Raw genomic sequence first — 20,511 nt, 5'->3', positions numbered from 1 at the left:
GCGCTGATAAAAATAGAGATTTTTATCTTTAAGCTCTTTGAAGCCTTAGAAGAGGCATTTCAAACATTTAGAATGGGTGGGAAGTATATGTATAAGCTGCAAACCACCAAATGATGGAGTCTTGGATAAACTGGTATGGCCACTGGGGGAGGCCCCCAGGAGGGTTTTATTTGGCCCTAGAGCCTTAAATTCTGCACCTCATAGGTGTCTGATACCAGGATGAATGTGTTGCCCTGCCAACAAAGGGTCAATTCTGACTCATCTGGTTCCTAACTGCCTTCAGCTGGCCTACATTGGGAGTTAGAAATGCTCTATCTTCAAAGTGAAATAAGCACATGTTGGGCCAATATTCTCTATAACACAATTCTTTATATCAGACATGAATCCCAGCTGTGTGCGTGTAGCAGAAGTGAGCAAAGTGTAGCATTGAGGCTGCATGTTTTTGTGGCCCTCAACACCTTCACAATTCCTAGACTGACCTCTTTCTATGAGAGGGTGATTGGTTGCTCCTGGAATACCTCGGGTGCCTCAGTGTACTTTTTAAGCAGATTGCAAGGCCATCTTGTCATATTTTACTTTAAAAATATATCCAGTTTTGAGAATCAGAAGAGAACTTCTGCAACTTTGGGGGTTTTGTTTTATTTTTTGGTAGTCTATGTGGCTCCCAGAGAATCCTTGCCCATAAAAGTGGCTCCTGGATCTGGTGCAGTTGCCCACTCCAATGCAGAGTATTGTAGATCAAATTGATTTTAGTTTCTTTTGTGCTGAAAGGCACTAAAGAAACATCTTTTGCCAACTAAAATGAAATCCAGCAGATCAGTATAGGTGTCTCTGAGAGTACTGGTGATGACTTTTTTATTGGCCTTGTTCTTATGTCTTGAATAGCAGTTTGACATACAAAAATTTAGCAGGTGAACTTCCCCCCCATTATATATCCCAGTTGGAAAATCTTTGCCCAATATGTTTCTTCATAACCCCAACAATATGTTCTCATTCCTTGATCCATGCCCCCCCATTGCTGTCTGCCCTTCCAAGCCCTTTTTTGATATAAGTTGTTCTGATTACACATACACACGACTGCTGTTAAATGTATAGGAGCAGAAGCAATAACAAACAGTAATTTTTCTTGCTATTTAATTCTATAATTTGGTCACTGTATTTTTTAAAAGTTAATTAACATTATGTCATAATTTCAACAAGTCATATATTGCTTAGATAGATAGGAGGGAAGTATCAGAGCTGTTGTTTTCAAAATCATACTGTAAAATATTCTTGCTAGAAATACATCTCCCCAAACATATTTAGTCCTAATCATTAATACCATGCCTGTTGTGTCTGCTTTCAGCAAGAATGTTAGTTTTGTTAAGCTCTAAAAATGCAACACTATTAGTGGAGTTCTTTCTTTCTTTCTTTTTATGGTTGACTTGATTTAAACACTGCTTGCAGCTTAAATTCTCTTCTTTTTTTGCCTCCTTGGTAGCTATTTGTTCCTTACTAAAATAAGGCTTATGAATGGTTGCAGCTGTGTGGATGAATGACAGTTGTGTAAAGGTAACAGGATTTAAAAAACAACAGCACAGAGATTGCATTTGAGACCAAGCCAAATTATTTCTACTTATGGTTTTAGCAGCATTTGTAACTAAGAAAATAGGTACAGAAAACCTGCTGGAGTCTTATACAGTGGGACAGGTTATATAGGGCCATAATTACTCCTTCTCTATCCACCTTCTATCCTTAAGTGTCCCCAGTGGGTATAGGCATTTAAAGCAGCAGCAGAGCAGCAGATTGGGAATTTGCTGTACATGCAAACAGACTTTTGAGAAATTATAGAATGGAATAGTCCATTGTTTGAGATGCTGGGACCTTCAAGCAAAGTAACACTAGAATGGGAAACAGCATTCCTTCCATATCTGAGTGATAGCAAGATTGCTGGAGCCTCTCTAGGCATATCTCCTGTCATGGTTCACTCCTGCAGCCCCTGAGAAACGTGCCTAACCATTCTGTGCTGGTGAGGCAGCTTCATCACAACGGGGAAAGGAGAAGCAGTATCCCCATAACTCTCTCCTTTCAATTCATCTTCTCAGCTCAAACTGTATGAATTGCAAACCTATGCACTCATTACAGAAGTCTATCTCCTAGTGACTGATGGTGGTATTACAGACTTAAAACAGATGAACACATTAAAATTAATTAAAATGAATGCCTGTCATAAGATAGATAACTGGAGGGATACAACTATGCCATTATCTGGCATGCCTGATAATTTTCAGGTATCTGAGTTAAACGGTCTTGGAGCCATGACTCTGACTGACAGACGCAAATCCTGTTTTATTATTATAAATTTCCAAGTGAAGTATAGACAGAAGCACAGCTTAATTCTTGTAAACAGCATGCTATTCTGTACAAGTCTCTAGATAAAAATCTTCCCAAAAGTGTCTTCCAGAGCTTGAGACTAGCTATCAGTGGCGGAATACACACTGCTCATTTGGGGTGGCCTGCAGCCGCCCCTTTGCGCCACATATTGGGGCCAGGGCAGCCACAGCGGCAGCCCAGAGGCCCCAATCTGGCGCTTTTCGGGACCAGGGAGAAGCAGCAAAATGTCACTTCTCCCTGGTCCCTAAAAGAGGTGTTCTTAGGGCTTCATGCCCCAGGACACCTGGGGAGCCGCAGCCAGAGGAGAAAGGGGCCGCTCGGTCCCTTTCTCCCTGGCGCCATTCCCGCAGCAATCTAGTTGCCGCGGGAACGAGGTGCCCTCCGGAAAGGAGCTCCATTTTGGAGCTCCTTCCATCACCACTGTTAGGCCGCCACAAGCAGCCTGATGAGGTGCAAATACGTCACGCCCGCTCTGTCCCGTTTGGATGCGGCACGGCCGTGACGTAATAATAGTGGTACCATGTATACAGGGTGCCGCCATTATGCCTCCGCTGCTACGTGTTAGGGTTGCAGGGCGTCTGTAAAGGATGCCCCAAGGCAACCCTAGCACACATCCAGGCCAGCGCACAGCGCCCGGCTGGATAGGGCCAGTCTCTCCTTCAAAATTTATTGCTCCTGCCCTTTTGTACAAATGTCCAGCTTGTCCTGTACAGATAAGCCATCTGCTCTTATCATCCTCATCCCACCCAGACGTTCCCAACCTGGTATACTGCAGCACACCACATGGACTTGACATGGTGGAATTTGTAGTCCATCCCATCTGGACTACAGACAGGTTGACCTAGCCTTTCTGAACCATGTACCTGTAAAATGTCCCCAGCAATGTATTTGTCTAGCATACTTTGCCATTAATAAAGCTTTCTCTTGATCCTGCCATCATCACAGGCTAAGTGAGTGAGGAAACAAGAGACAACCTTCTTCATGGCTGCTCCCACTCTCTGCAACTCCCTTCCACAGGAGGCTAGGTTGGTCTGCTTTCCTTCCACCAATAGGCAAATACATTTTTGTTTAAGCAGGCTTTTAATGGATAAGCAGGAAAGGTTTTTATTCGTGTGCTTTATATGTTTTTAACATTTCATAGCTTTTCAATTATTTTAACGTGATTAATGTGAGGACCTTTAATTTTTTAAAAGCATTTATTGTAAATATGTTTAATTTACTATTATTGGAAGCTGCCTTGGGTCCCATCTTGTGAGAAAGGCAGCTATAAATGAAGTAAATAAATGAATAAATTTTAACATTTGACTTCCCTAAGGCTACCCAGTGAATTTCTATGCTGAGCAAGGATCCAAACTCTCTCCTCCAAGCAGTGGCATCACTAAGGGGGTGCGACCCACACCAGAAGGGGGGTGACATTTGGTTGGGCCCTCCCCCACGCTTCCACCCATGGTGTCCCTGCATGTGCTTCCCCCATGCCTTCCCCATGCACTCCCTGTGCTCCCCCATATGCGCTTGTCCCTGTGCTGTCCCGTGCTCTCCTGTGCCGTCCCCACACCATCCCTGCACTCCCTCTCGTACACGCTTTCATCCCCTGTACCATCTCCACACTCCCCCTAGTGTGCTCCTTCATGACCCCCACATGCTCCCCCCACACCATCCCCATGCTCCCCCATGCCATCCCTGTGCTCGTCCTGCATGCACTTCCTCCGCATGCCTTCCTGTCCTTTTCCTCACCAGGAAAAGGACAGGGTGGCACACGGGGAGAGAACAGGCACTGCCCTGAAAGCTCTTCCTCTGCACCAGGTGATACCTGCTGTCTCCCAGGTTCCTAGTCCAATACTCAAACCACTATACCACAATGGTAGGACAAATAGTATAAGCTTATATAAGTCAGTTATATTCCTTTTATCACTTGAGTTTCACAGCTCTGCTTCATTGGCATAACAGTTCCAGGGAAGCAAAAGGAGGAGAAGGCAGCCACATCTCCATGCTTGCAAGTCAATCCAGGACATTTCTATTGTTTTCCTCAACTATTTCTGGCAAACATTCTAGCTATTGTTATGAATTCAGGACAAGGGAAGACACTTTTGAAGAATTAGTGGAGGCCAGCAGGATACTTTCATTTCTCCTTAAAGTCTTAGAAGAGACTGTTGGCTTTGGGGTTTAATGATGTTTGAACAGGACTTCCCATGTAATACATAGCAACTGAGTACACAGTAGTGAAGAGGCTTGGGATCTTCTGCTTTTGGTCTGTATTTACCCAAAGGAGTCCTCCTAGTAGCTCCCTGGAGCTTCAATATACTGATACTTCATGCCACCAGGTTAAAGGCAAGGGCCTTGATCAAGCACATTTAAAATTGTCACCTTTTGCTGCTAAATATAAGCAAGGACTCTTTTTTTCTATTAGGAGAACACAGTACCCCAGGGGAAAAGTACAGTTTAATGTCAGCTATGTGGTTTTCAGTGTTAAATAGCACTGCACAATTTTGTAAGGGTAATAAGTAATTGTTATAATGCACTTTAAATGCAAGTATGTGGTGAGAATGCAATGTACTGTGAAGAACCAGACTCAAAGCACTCATTAATCTTTCAGTAAATAGCCAGAAAGGTACATAGATCACATAAATATAATTGAGCAGCCAATTCTTCTTTATTAGTCAGGAGTCGACATGTGTAATTTTGTGCTCTCTCTATGCATGTTTGTCTGAGCTGTCAGATCAGGACAGGAGGTGAGGAATAAATGCATAACTTTTTTCCTGCAGTCACATTGCTGATAACCTTAAACCTTACCAACACAGGGGGAAAAGTGCTTGCTTTGCATGCCACTATTAGTAGACAATTATAGCACTGTGATTCTGCTTTAACTGCCATGGCTGCATCCTAAGAAGACCTGACATTTGTAGTTTGGTGAGGCGCTAAAGTTTCTGGCTGATAAGTCTAAGTGCTAATCCCTAAACTGAAGAACCCAGTGTTCCATAGGATGTGGCCATGGAGTTAAAGTGGAATCACAGTGCTGTAATTGTCTGGAGAAATGAGGCCAGCCACTTGTCTGTTAGACCCATGTGCATCCTGGCTGATAAGAACTACCAGAGGAAGGCTGGCCAATTGGGTGGTGGCAATTCCAACTGTTTCTTTGCAAAATGACTATGTCCCAGCCTTTCTAAAAGAAGCCACTGTAAGACCTCTGCTGAAGAAATCATAATCAGACCCAACCTCCCTAGACAATTATCAACCAATTTCCAATTTTTCCTTCTTAAGTAAGGTCTTAGAACAAATGAAGATACTACAAATCTAGGCTTTCTTGGATTACCTGGATCTATTCTGATTTGATTTCACCCCTGCTACACACAAACAGCTGGGATTTCAGGACCTTGCATGGCCCATGCCGAAGATGGATGGAAAAATTCCTCACTCAGTTGGTGATTTATTATGCTTGAAAGAGTACGAACAATTTGCATCGTAAATATTTGAAGTGCAGTCTCCATTAAGAAGTATTTGAATGTGAAACTAAGAGCTCAGAGACACTGATAGCACAGCACTAAAAACCTGAAGATCAAATTAAATGGCAATTTGGATTGGAAAGAAGTAGTAGAATCAGTGTCTCTAAGTCTTAAACAATCAAAAGGTCTATACAGAAGCCATATTTTAGAAAAGGGGTAATAAATATTGCCTCTGATGCCAGAATTTAAACAGATAGTGATTGACACAACACCATAAACATGGCCATCAGAAAAATGTTCAGAGCTGGGCTAGACAAAACTAAACCTCTGCTCATTACGTCAACTGAAGACTTTGTGAAAGATTGGAAACCATTTATGGGTTTTTTTTTTGAGCAATAAGAAATCTAATGATGTAGTAATCTGTGGTTATGCTTATTAGTAATTTCAGTAGGATTATTTAGTTTGATCAGTAATGCCACAATAATGTTTTTCTCTTTTTTATTTTTATTTTCATTTTCATTACCTCCTGGATTGGGGAGCCAGAGCCTCACTGTATAGTAGTTGTATGTCACCCATCCTTTTCTTCTTTCTTCTTTTTTGTTTTCTTTTTCTTTTCCTTCTGCTTCTTCCTTTTTGATTGTATATTATTTTAAGTGTAAATTAGACTTTTTGGGCTAAATTTTTTAAAAAATTAATCTTTAGAAAAGCAGAGTTGGTAATAGCTGGCAACCTCACAAAGACCTAGGAAAATGTAGAAAGCAATGTGTTGTATTTCTGACAGAGTCATTTTTACTGGAAAAATAATCTTTCATCCCAAAACCTATGCCAGCTATACTGTGCAATGCAGTCTTTTAAGATTTTGCTGCAAGCACTCTTAATCACCGAGACTGAATTTTAAAGCAAGGGGGCATGAATAATATTATTATAGAAAGAATAGGATTATATATCACTCTGGAGGCATTTGGTAGTAATTTGGTCAATAATGCTGCAGTTTATAGCTTTTACAAAATCCCATTGTACATTCAAGAGATTATATTTTACCAGGATGCCAATGCATCTTTTAAACAATCTATGTTATTTCTACATATTTCATTAAATGGCACTGAGAAGCAGAGGGTCAATATCAATATCTGAATTCCATAGAAAGATACTGGGCCATTAAAGAAAGTGCAAAGGTATAAATAATGATTTCTTTATATAAAACTACCAGAAGTATCAGTTTCTTCTGAGTTAGAAATACTTTTATCCTTTCCAACTTTGGAAAGGTAGTTATAACTGCTTGCCATTTAAAAAAAAATATCCCCCATTTTATAAGTGTAGAGCTGAGAGCCAGTGTGGTGTAATGATTTGAGCACTAGAAGTTGTTTTTAGTGTATAATAACAAAAATTCCCATAATCGAAGGACATTGGTGCAACCAGACCTCAGATAAGTTACACTTTTGGAGAACTATCATAATCCGCCAGTCACCTTAGTCACTTTTTAGATGGCCAAGAGCATTTATTCAGCTGTATTAGTTCTCTCCTCCCTGCACTCATTCCATGCTTTACAATTGCTTCTCTTTTCCTGATAAATTAGAGCAACATTCCTCGGCCCAGTTTGCAAACTGAAAGATTCAATTTATGCGCAGTTTTGCATTTAAAATTCAATTAAAATACATCACCATCATGACTAAAGGAATAAAATGGAGCTTCAGCTTACTTGATGCTAAAGATGTTTTCATGAGAATAAACAGTATTTTGTTGTAGACAGTGATAATGGATTTAAATAGTAAAAATGATAAAATGGGCAGCTGTAACCAGGTACCTGTCCAATTAGGCATTCCCTAACACACACACACACACACACACACACACGGAGAAGCAAAAAAAGGATGCCAGCGTCACACCTTTTTGCTGCTGACTCCATTACCTACCACCTTCTGGGCATTCTTTTTGCCTGCCTCTTCCAAGTGGTGGGACCCTGGATTTTTGTCTTCAGGGGGTCTAGTCCTAGTGGCACTACTGACCTCACTCTCTGTACTTTTGCATGAATCAGTGTGATCTGGGTCTGTCTCTGTAACAAAAAGGAAAAAAACCCACTTGGAACAGGGACTCATGCAGAGATGCAAGAAGCAACCTGCTTTGAGGACAGGCAATTATGTTGTGTCTCTCACTTTGGGAATAATTAAATTATCTTCTGTGCAAAGCAGAGCAGGAGCAAAAAGATCTATTTGCAGGCCCAGTTAGTAGCCAAAATGGTGACGCCACAGATATGCAATAGGCTTTTTCTTCTGAGGTTGCTTCTACAAGCTGTTAGGAGCATTTCCCCACTGAACACATTGTTTCCTATAGTATATACCAGCAGTTCTTTCCTAGGCACTCCAACACATAGATATAGAGTACTTATGTGTTGGGATATAGTGTAAACCCATTGAAATCAGTGGAGTCCTTAACAGCAACCAGTAATAGTGTTGAACTCTAGTGCATATATTGAATCTGTTACAGATTTTATTCCGGAATTTAAAGGAGATATCCAAGGTGCTGAACCCTATGCACAAAATAGATTTAACCCCTTGTATCGTTCCTTTATATGAAAGACTATATCTTTCAATTTGCTCAGTTCCATTACTACTTTTAAGGGCATGTCTGGTTGGGGGGTAAGACAGGGCCTCCTTTGTGGCTGCTCCAGCCTCTAAAACCTCATTTCAAGGAAGCTAAAATGGCCACCCCTATTCTGTCTTTCTATCCTTATTCTAACAGGCTTCTGAGAACTGAATGTTTTTAAAGAAAGGGCTTTTAAGAGGGTGCTGCAGTCTTTTAGCTGCACTGTTTTAAAGTGGCTTATTGTTTTTAATTTTAGGTTTTGAACTGTTTAATTCCATCTTGATCTTGTGCATGTTCTAATTATATTGTATTTGTTTTTATTTGTAAACCACCTATAGTTAATAATAATGATGTAAAGTTAGGACTAAACACTAGAGACAATTCTGCATGGAAAAAGTCACCAAAAATGTCATGGAAAGTCACCAAAATATGGGGAAAACCCCAGTTCCAGATGCTGTACTAATAAAAAAAAAATTGGTTTTGGGAGTATTTTGGATTTCAGAATTCTGAATAAAGGAGACGCAATCTGTATGAGTTTTGTATTGCTAATGGAATTCAAATTTTATTCCCTGGACTTTGGAATGCTTTGTTCCCTGTGCTACTTGGCCAGGAGGAGGGGGCTGCTTGCATAGATAGCCCCCCACAGAACAATTCAACGAAAACACCTTGAGAAAATGTGGGCCTGTGACTAACATCCTCATCTTATAACTTTTTTCTCCTCTATGATTTTTTCAAACACCTTTGGCTGATGAAGACGTCAGTGGAGCGTCAAAGGTTTGCATCATGTATTTTGTGCATTTTGGTTGACTGAATAAAGGAATAAGTATGTTGTGGATTTTAGATGTTAGTGTACTTTGTATATCACAGACTGTTATTTTGGGCTTCTGCTTATGCATTTGCAGGACAAGTTGGAGGGCTTACCTGCTTCAGGTCTGGCAAGCAGCCAGATTCCCCATGAAAGGATTTCCTAATTAACTCTTCCTCTATAGCTGGGGTCCTTTTACACTATAAAATTACAAGACTCTTAAATGCCATAGCAACTTTCTGTGAAATGTTGGGGTTTGTCGTCTAATGAGGCACTTGGGTCTCTGGCAGAGAATTCTAAATATTGCTGTATGCCTTCAAGTCATTTCCAACTAATGATAGTCCTAAAGTGACCCCATCACCGTGTTTTCTTGGCAAGAATTGTTCAGAGCGGGGTTGCCACTGCCTTCCTCTGAGGCTGAAAGAGTAGGACTTGCTCAGGGTTGCTCAGTGGGCTTCCATGGCTGAGTGGGGATTTGAACCCTGGTCTCCAGAGTTCTAGTCCAATGCTTAAATCACTATGCCATGCTGGCTGTTGAGAATTCTAAACATCCTTCCATGACCTGCAAATCCCAGAGTTAATATGGCAACATAGTGTTATAATTGTGTAGTGTGGAATGGCCCTTGGTTTGTTTGTCAGACAATTGTCACATTGTTTAAAAAGAGAAATGCATCACAACAAACAATCAGAAGTCTGGGGAGAATATATTGGTATATGCTGCTTTATATGTATACAGTAGAAGCAAATTTAGAAGAAATTACCACAGTTTAAACAGAAGTGCAAGAATCTCAATGTAACGGGAAAGACTGACTGTCTAGGTTTTAAGATCTTCAGGCTTTCTCTTGGTCCTACCACCATCACAGAGATGAAGAGAGCCTTCTCAGTGGCTACTCTCAGATTGTGGAATTCCCTTCCATGAGAGGCTTGGTTGTTTCCCCCTCTCCTTTCCTTTCATCAACAGGCTAAGGCAGGTCTTTGACTGAAATTTTACATTACAGAAAGGGTTTGTAGTGCAGTTGTTTTTTTAAAAAAATAATGATCAGTGTTATTATATTATTTTAATGTTGTTTTTAATTGCACCATTATTTAATTATGTTTGAACTTTTGCATAAATAATGTTTTAATTATATCTTGTTTTTCTAAATGCTGTAGGTCACCTTGGGTCTTGCATAAGGAGACAGGTGGGTCATAAATGGAATTGATAGATAGACAGACAGAGCACAGTTGACCTCTCTGCCTGCTCCATCTGTTTTCCAGGTGCTCAAACTGTTCACAGGCAGATTCATGGTCCCTGTTCTCCCAGGCAAATATAAGCCTGGACTTGGAGTACAGAGTCTGTCTATTAGAGGATTGTCCTCTATAAAGCAAGATGCTGGACCACCCTGCTGTCTTCAACTAGCAGGATGGGATCAGTCACAGGGCCTAGAGGACTGGTGATGCACCAGATGTTAAAAAAGAAAGAAGAAATAAAGATGGGCTAAATCAAACATGGAAAACATGTGGCCCTCCAGATGGGGTTGGATGACAATTCCCCATGTTTCTCATCATTGGTCATCCTGGCTAGAGCTGATGCCACTTGTAATCTAGCAATGTCTAGATAACTGCATAATTCCCACTTCCCCAGCTAAATCCAATTTTAGTCATTGTTGTGGTGTGCTTTCAAGTTATTTCTGACTTATGGTGACCCTAAGATGAACCTATCGGTGTTTTTTCAGAGATTTGAACCCTGTCATAGTCCAACACTCAAACTACTGCACTACTCTTACCTAGAATAGAGCTACTGAAATTAATGGGTCTAGTTAGTCATAACTAACTTGCTTTAAATAATTTTATCATAATGTTGCCATAGGTCAAGATCATGTTAAAGGCAGTTAGAAACAACAAAATCATAAATAAACTAGTCATAAGTAACTTGATTTATGCTGCCTGCTTTATGACTTATAAGGATCTAATCTGCATTGAAGAAATAATGCAGTTTGACTCCACTTTAACTGACATGGCTATATTCTATGGAATCCTGGAATGTGTAGTTTGTTGTGGCACTAGAGCTCTCTGAGGAGATTATCAGATGGCCGGGGGGGGGGGGGGGGGAGCCGGGAGTAAAAGGCATACTCCTGGCAAAGTCATGGGATTGTGCTGAAGATTTTCAAACACATCGTGCTTATCCAGGACTTAACCCATGAAGATCCAGGAATGCTCCAGCAACAAACCATTCACAGAGAAGTCCTAGGAATGGTTTGCTACTGGAGCATTCCTGAATTTTCATTAAGTCCTGGATAAACGTGATGTGCCTGAAAATCTTCAGTGCAATCATGTGACTTTAGCAGGAGTATGCCTTTTTCTTCCCGATTTCCCCCGTCTGATAATCTGACCGAGATAGCTAAATATCTCACAAAACTAGAGATATAAGAATTCTGAAGCATTCAGCCATGGCAGTTAAAGTGGTGTCAAAATGCATTATTTCTGCAATGCTAATTAGACCAAAGTTGGATTTAGCCCAGATACATGAAACAATATATGAAATGTGTATTGTCTAATATTCCCTTTAGTAGGTTTGCAGCTATTTTCATTAACCAAATACATTTTTTTTCCAATTTAAAAACTCAGCACTGCAAAAATGCACGGAATGAACTCCTTTGGGATGCTGAGTCATTCATTTCTGAGAGGTTCCCTAGAACAAAACATCACAAAATTCAATGCTGTGAAACTTTGGGTTATCTTCCTCTCTGTCCTTTTGCTGCTCGCCAAATAAGCCTGGAGGGAGAACTGAGAGTTGTTTTCACTAAGCTCAAAATAGATTCTGATGAAGACAAACCTCTTTCAGGCTGCACAAACCAGCCAAGAAAAAGTAAGCAGGCATGAAAATTACTTTTTAAAAAAGCTCAATTGCTATTGCCACTCAGCAAACAAAAGTAATTAAACATCTTATTCCACTCTGCCAAACTATCCATGATATTCTGGTAGAGTCCAGGATACAAATAGTTGGCTTGTTTACTGAATTTATATCCTGGCTTTGTCCTCAAAATGGCACTCAGGGTTGTTCATGATTACACCAAATTAAAAAAAACAACACAATTTTTAAAAAGCCAAATGTGAAGACAGAATGAATGGCACAATTTACAGCAGGATGGAAATCATGTGGTCCTCCACATGTTGTTGGATTGCATTTCCCAGCAGCCCTAGACAGCATAGCCAATGATGAGGACTGCTGGGACTTGCAGTTCAACAGGCGATTTCCATGATACCAACACCTGACCTACAAATAGAAAACAAAGGTGTGGAAGGAGAAAAAAGAAGGGTCTTTCCCCATTCTTTCTGCGTTGTTGTTAACTGCCATCAAGTCAACTGCTTAATGGTGACACTATGAATAAGAGACTTTCAAGAGCCCCAGTCCTCAACTACCCTCCTCAGGTCTTGCAAACTCAGTGCTGTGACTTTCTTATGTCTAGCCATCTCTAACTCAGACCTCCTTTTTTCCCTACTCCCATCAGATTTACCAAGCATTATCACCTTTTACATCCACAGGATCGCCATGAGTCAGGATTGACTCAATCACAGTTAACAACAACATAACAACAACACTGTTTCATGATATGTCCGAAGTACAACTGCCCCCGTTTAGTCTTTTTGGTTTCTAGTGAGAGTTCACACTTGATTTGGCCTTACTGGTTCTTATGGCAAGTTCATAGTATTTGCAGAACCACATTTCAAATGAGTAGATTCTCTTCCTCTGGCTTCAGACAATAACACACGGAGCCATTTTCTGGTTCTCATAAGAACCAAATCACAGATATATGGTTGAGTCATGCTGATTGTTTAAACTCAGAACCCATATTAATCTGTTACATGAACTGATCTTTCCAACTGAATATGGTTAGACAGTTGCTTTGCAAAAACTTAGAAATCAAGAGCCCAACTGGATTGTTACTCTCACCTGGAGTAGACCTGTTGAGTTATCAAGATTGACATAAATGTTGATTTTGTTGCTGCTGCTGGGTACTTTCAAGTCATTTCCAATTTATGGTGATCCTAAGGCATGGGGTTTTCTTGGCAAGATTTGTTCAGAGGGTGCTTGCCTTTGCATCTCTCTGGGGCTGAGAGAATGTGACTTGCCCAGTGTCACCTCGTGTTTCTGTGGACAAGTGGGGATTTGAACCCTGGTCTCCAGAGTTGTAGCCCAACGCTCAAACCACTACACCATACTGGTATCTAAATATTGATTTACCATTCAGCAAATAAGAGCCAGTGTGGCTGAGTGTCAGACTAGACTCTGGAAGTGTGTGTATATGTGCCATCAAATCACTTGTTGACTTATGGTGACCCCATGTGTTTCATAGGGTTTTCTTAGGCAAGGAATATTTAGAGGTGGTTTTGCCAGCTCCTTTCACTGTAATATAGCCTGCAGCACCTGATATTCATTGGCACGCTCCCATTCACCTGGTATTCATTGACACGCTCCCCTCCAAATACTAACCAGGTATCCAGCTTAGCTTCCAAGATCAGATGAGATCTATAATAAATGATTATGGGAGATGCAATCCAATAAGATCTGGAGGTCACAAACTGTAAGTGTTATAAGCCTGCACTACCCCCATAGCATGACTTGAAGAATGAAGGCAAGTTACAGACTTTAACTAAGATCCTACTAGGAGCCAACACAAAGAAATACTGCACTGTTGCTATCTCTGCAGGATTGTGGAAGGATGTGAGGCATCCAAATTGGTGGGAAGAAAGCAGAGTTGCACCCATGCCTCCTTCCAGGAGCACCATGGACTACTTTGAACCTATGGAAATGCTTGTGTAGAGAAGTCTCTAAGAAATCTGGACACCACAATTCAAGAATGATGTTGCCAAGATGGAGCATGTCCAGAAGAGGGCAAAAGTTAGAATCATACAAGCCATTTTATTTCCTGTTACCATGTATGGATGTGAAAACTGGACAGTTAAGAAAGAAGATAGGAAGAAAATCAATTCATTTGAAATGTGATGCTGGAGAAGAGTGCTGAGGATCTTGTGGGCATCCAAAAAGACAAATGGGTCCTAGAGCAGATCAAACCAGAAATCTCCCTGGAAGCCAAAATGACAAAACTTAGGCTGGTGTAGTTTGGACACAAATAATTGGAAAAAACAATAATGGGTGGAGGGAAGCAGAAAGAGAGGTAGGCCATTTGCTAGATGGATGGACTTTATTAAAGAGAACACAAATATGAATTTGCAGGAGATGGGCAGAGCAGTGGAGAACAGGGGGTCTTGGAGATGTCTCATCAGCAAGGTTGCCATGGGTTGATCAACTCTAAAGCGGTTAACAACAACAACAACAACAAAGTGGTGAAAGATCTGGAAGCAACGTCCTATGAAGAGTAGCTTAGGGAGCTGGGTATGTTTAGCCTGCAGAAGAGAAGTTTAAGAGGTGAAATGATAGCCATGTCAAAAATATTTGAATGGATGTCATATTGAGGATGGAGCAAGCTTGTTTTCTATTGCTCCAGAGACTAGGGCACAGAGCAATGGATTCAAACTACAGGGGGAAAAATTCTGTCTAAACATGAAGAAGAAATTCCTGACAATATGAGCTACTTGACAGTGGAATACATTGCCTCGGGGAGTGGTGGCATCTCCTCCTTTGGAGGTTTATAAACAGAGGTTGGATGGGCACCTGTTGGGAGTGGTTTGATTGTGTATTCCTGCATAGCATGGGGTTGTGGTCTCTTCCATCTCTATGATTCTATGACCTCCTTATGCATGCATGTCAGTAAAATGTCCAGCCATTTGTACTATTGACTCACTATACAAGCATAAAGATCCCCAAAGAGTGTGTGGACTGTTTTATTATCTGACAATACAAAAGTAAAATCCTGTGCATATATCTACTTAGATGTTAATCCTACTGAACTAAGCGGAATGCATATATGAGTAAATGCAACTAGAATTACTGCAATCTAAATAAGTGCAGTGCACAAAGTTACCAAAAGATGAGCAGGCCACCATTATTGTCTTGCTCAGTTACTTTCTCCTCATGCACTAGCATCATTAGATTAAGTAGTTTATGCTGATATGGAAATACTGTATGTCCAAAACTAATTCACTCTGGGATCCAAATAGACAGACAGATTGAAAAGGCACCTGTAAACAAATAGCCCTGTCTTTCAAACAGTACCCATCTGATCACTGAAAAAAAAAGTTTCACACTCTTTATTGCTCTGAAGCAGCCATATGGCCTTGTTTCACGTTACTGTGTACAGTACACATTTACAAAAGACTTACATTATCCATTTACCTGGGACCAAACTCTCCTGACTAGACCAGAAAGTCTATCTGCACCAGAGCATGTATTCGGTCTATCTTGCTGTTTTGTAGAGAAATGTTTGGCAGAGGAATGTGTTCTTTTTATAGGGTTCTTGGCCACCACATCAGTCCCCCTTGCTTTGTCAGTCAAAGGCTGGACAGAAGGCCCCGTGTTATTGCCCCTACCATATGGTTCCTGAATGGCACCAAAAGAGATGCCATGGAAAGTGTCTCAGACACTGCTCATACTGTAACTACAGCATTTACTCCATGCTGATGAGAGAGAGAGATAACTCATAGCATATAGACTGAAGTGAAGAGGGTGTGAAACAGTATTTTGTACAGCAGAGCTACTGGGGCTTTGTACTGCAGGAATTTTGATGGGCTGCATATCAAAACAAGCCCATGCACTGGACTGTTTGCTCTAAGTTCATTTATCATAGCAAAAGGCATCTGTTTAGAGTGGAAAATGACTGACTGGTCAGCCATGGAAACCTGCTGGGTGACCTTGGGCAAATCCCCAGCATGAAAAGAAAATACCACGGTAAGCTTGCCATAAGTTGGAGATAATGTGAAGGCAAGTGAAGGCACACAACAAAACATATACATTCAGTGAATGGGTCTACTGTGATTGGAATAAAACATGTGTATAGACTCCTCTAAATACTGTTTGTCTAGCACTGTGCAGGTTTTTCTTGTTCAAAATCCAATTTAGTAACCGTGTTTCTGTCCTAAGTTTTTTATTTGCCCCCTCCTGCCTTTTCATACTATGCTAAAATTAGTTCTGTGCAAAAAATGTATGTGCTATTATCAACCAATGATGTGCTGCAAACATTGAAGGAGACAGGCCAGGTTTTCCCCAGCAACACTGATTTGGCAAACAAACTTGATTAAATGTGCATATGGTTTTACTTATTCTTTCATTCCTTTAATGTATAGTATATCCAGCATTTGAATGAAGTTTATGGAACTTGACTTGGGAGTGAAGAGTGTGTGGGAAGAGGTAGAGTTGGAAAAATGCTGGAGGCTGGTCCTCTAGGATTTATTTTATAATCCTTCCTTTTTCAGACACCTGGTAAATGATGCAATGAAACTTGGCTTCAAAGGCCAAAAAACAAAACATAAATCTCAAGCAAGCCATTAAAAAAACCCTAAGTGGGCCGAGTCAACAAAAATAATAATTTTAAAAAGACATGGTTCTTAATAGTTTAACAACCTATCAATACATCTGCATTTAGGACATGGTAAATTATATTTATTTATGTTTTAAACTCCACCCTGGCTTAGAAAAATTTACAAGATGAAAAAGAATGACAAAGCACATTTAAAGATATAAATATACTTGTACATTGAGTATAATAAAAAAAACATGAATTGCACAAGCATACACAATATGCATGCTTACAAAATGCTTGCCATTATTAGGAGATGGGGAAGTCAGGGCCTATTATGTCCTCACTGGGAGGATTCACCTTCAAAGATGAATTAGACCTTTTTGAGTTATCCAGGAAAACAGACCACTTCAGATGATCTTGGGCCAGCAGGAGAAAGAACTGAGAGATCCTCACCCCAAGAAATATTGAATTCCTCCTTTGAGACTAAGGATGAGGTGGGTCAACTCCCAGCATGAATGCCTGTGCCTTAAAAGATGACCAGGGCTTGTGGCTTCTTGAAGGAGTGTTTGTCTGGGAAGAAAGACTCTTCATAAGTAAAGGCCCAAGACTTCATAAAAGTCATGACCGTTTTCATGAAGAGGACTTCCTGCCTAAATGCCTGTGGTTAAGGTCTTGGAGGCCAGGCTTATAACCCTATTCTTGGTTAGAAGGTTTATTTAGAAACTGCAGCTGGAAACATGTTATGGTATAATTCCCCTAGCCCAAGGGTTGACAAAGTGTCATTCCTCAGTGCCTGTAGTGTGGCTCCCCAGGTCCTGCAGAAAGTGTTGTCTAGTCAGCAGCATCCAACTCCCTGACATTTCATGATGAAAACCTGAGACCAGAGCTTGGGCCTTTTTGTTATAGAGGCAGGGCAAACAAGGATTGGGAGGTAGTCCTCAATTGCTTTTGGACTACCTAATTGTTGAAACTGGCATAAGGGGAATCCAGGTAAATCCCAAATCATCAGGTAATATGGCAGCCTAGGATTCATTTTTGATGGCTGTACAGGTGGCAAAATATACCCAGTTGTCATGCCCTGCCTCCAGGACTCTGGTGCAGACTTTGATACTGACAGTGAATACTCAGACAGAAAACAGAATGACAAGGACACATGCCAGTGCGTGAGACAGATAGTGACACACCCCCGTCCCCAGCATCTACAGCTTGACACAGCAATACAGACCTGGCATTACTGACCCCAGAAGAGCATCGTTGTGATGGAGGCATGCAGTGGTGTCACTACACTAGCCCAGGGAGTCCAACCTGTACTGCGTGACACCCTAGAAGGGGGGTGGCACCTGGGACCTTATCACTGGGAGGCAAAGCACCCAAATCACATGAATAAAAGGGGTTTAAATACGGGGAATATCTCGCAAAAGTGGGATTGTTTTCACACATGACAGGCTAATTGAGCATTAATGTGACATTAACCCCTACAAAAAATGGGCAAAATTATTCCACTTTTTAATTTCAGAATTTTGCGGGATATTCCCAGATTTAAATCCCATTTATCCATGGGATTTAGGTGCTTCCCTCCTGTGTGATAAGGTCCTGGTCGAGCCCTCCTGCTGCATGGTGGTGGCTTCCTCCTGAGGAGGAGATCACTGCTGTAGTGAAGGACACCGCTCCCAGCTTTGCCACTGCAGTATCTTCTCAATAGGAGGCTGCTGCAGCAGCAAAGGAAAAAGGTATCCCCCCTCCAGCAGCCTGCCTGCACTAGGTGACACTAGGGCTGGGAAACCATTGGAGAGGTGAAGATGCTCCAAGCTTTTATAAAATGCTCAGAAATCAAACTGCACCTATGGGAGGCTGCTAGACCATAAACAGCCCAGCCCTCTCTCAGGAAGCTGTAGAAGACAACTGACCTTGGTAGAACCAACATTTGTGCCTCATGTTCGTGTTTGTACTGCCTGATCGTTTTAGATCTTGCTGTTTATTGACTATGTTCTTGGATCTCCCTTTGGGCTGTTGCCTGGATTTATCTCTGAACTGGGTATAACTTGGACTGAACTGACCTCAAACTCTTTGCTGGTGAGCCACAGTTCTCCCTGTGTTTTTCTCAGTGCCGTCTCTTCCTGCATTCTCCTTCTGAGGATCTGTTTGTGTCCTGAGACCAAAACTGGACACCAGGATTTACAGTAGTTGCCACTATCCCCACTCCTCACATCCTGCAGGGCCTTACCTACACCACGTTATACATGAGGAGTTTTCCCAGGCCCTTGTGGGAGTTACAGAATGCAGGGAATTTCCCCCCAAAGGTTTTGTGCAACAAGAAGGCTCACAAGTCATGCCTTGTTCCAAATGGTATGATGAGCCAGTTATAGGAATCTCCCTAGTCATCTCCCCTCACTTCTGGCTTTTTGGTGGGGCAGTGTCATATGTGCACAACACACATGCAGACCCTTTAATGTTTTACAGATGCAACATCAGAGTGTGGTCAAGATGGCAAAAGTTACTAATGAGGAAGGACACACAAGCTAGGAGAGGTTGCAGCACTTTGCTTTTGTCTGAACCTGCTGGGAAGGACAAGATTCTGCTGCCTCCTCTCTTTTCCCTCCTGCTGAATTGATTGACTGCAAACTACTTTTGCATTTTGTATTTGGTTTGCAGCAAATGGGAGGAGGAGAGAGAAATTGGGATGCTTTAAAAGCAGCTGAAAAGGATGGACAATGGAAGATTAATCTAGGCTGTCCCTGCCATATCAGGACAGTTGGAGGATATACACATGCAAACAGTGCACTGGGAAATGTGTCTCAGTCTGCATGGGAGACACAACATGACACTTCAAGAGCTCCAAATAACCTTGAGTGAGGCAAAAGCTAGAATTAGGACTAGATTATTACTTAAACCAGGGTAGGCAGTTTGTGGGCCTCCAGATGTTGTTAAAGTGAAAATGCCATCAGCCATAGCCAATGGGGAGGAGTGATGGGAGATGCACTCCAGCAGCATGTGGAAGGCCAAATATTGAAAGCTGGGCTTAAAAAATAAACGGCAACATTAAGTGAAAACAGATCAATACAATAGGAAAGCACTTCATTGAGATCAATCAAATACAGTTACTAAGTGATAATATCTCTTGGTAGTCAACAGAGACAGCAGATAATATGAATGGACTGGACAGTAATTATAATCAATAGTAAAATATCAGCCTACATTATTTAAGGGCCTTACCTGGCTCTATAGTTGCCCTGATGTTGCCTATATCAATATTGTATGGCAAACAGAAAGGTCTAGGGAAAGGTAATTAAAAAGCACTGTAATACATAAGAAAGTTTTATTATCTAATATTCAGTAAATATAGTAACAGTAGTTTTCTGGCATCCAGGTAAACAGTGTGTGGACACGGCAATACACTGTGCCAGAGAAGTATATGAATCTCAATTGGCATACACAACATAAAATATATCCAACATCCAAAGTACATGAATGAGCAGAAGTATATGCACTTCCAGAGGACATGTAATATAAGAGATAACAATAAAACCAAACACGTTTCGACTGAATGTCTTCCTCAGTGGAAAATTAAGCTTAACAATGGGAAAGTATAATATAGTTAGTATATTTATTAGCAAATAAAGACCATATTGTAAAATATGTTGTTGGCATGGTATGATTATATATTTATTGGCGTGTTGTTGTTGCTGTTATTGTCATTTTTAAGCTGTTATTTGGGTTGTGCCCTACATTTCATGGTGCCTCGGTCCTCAACGTAGAGGACATGTGTTCACCCTGTGTATGTTTATGTGTGTGAAGGGAGAGAGAAGTTCTCCTCCTCTTCCTCCTCAGAAAGGACATTGAGAAACTGGAGCGACCAAGGAGGGCGACCAAAATGGTGAAGGATCTGGAAACCATGTCCTGTGAGGAAAGA

Source organism: Sceloporus undulatus, chromosome 5 (genome assembly GCF_019175285.1).
Source record: "Sceloporus undulatus isolate JIND9_A2432 ecotype Alabama chromosome 5, SceUnd_v1.1, whole genome shotgun sequence".
Lineage (NCBI taxonomy): Eukaryota > Metazoa > Chordata > Lepidosauria > Squamata > Phrynosomatidae > Sceloporus > Sceloporus undulatus.
The sequence above is the reverse complement of the archived record's forward strand: the minus strand, read 5'-3'. Positions refer to the sequence as shown.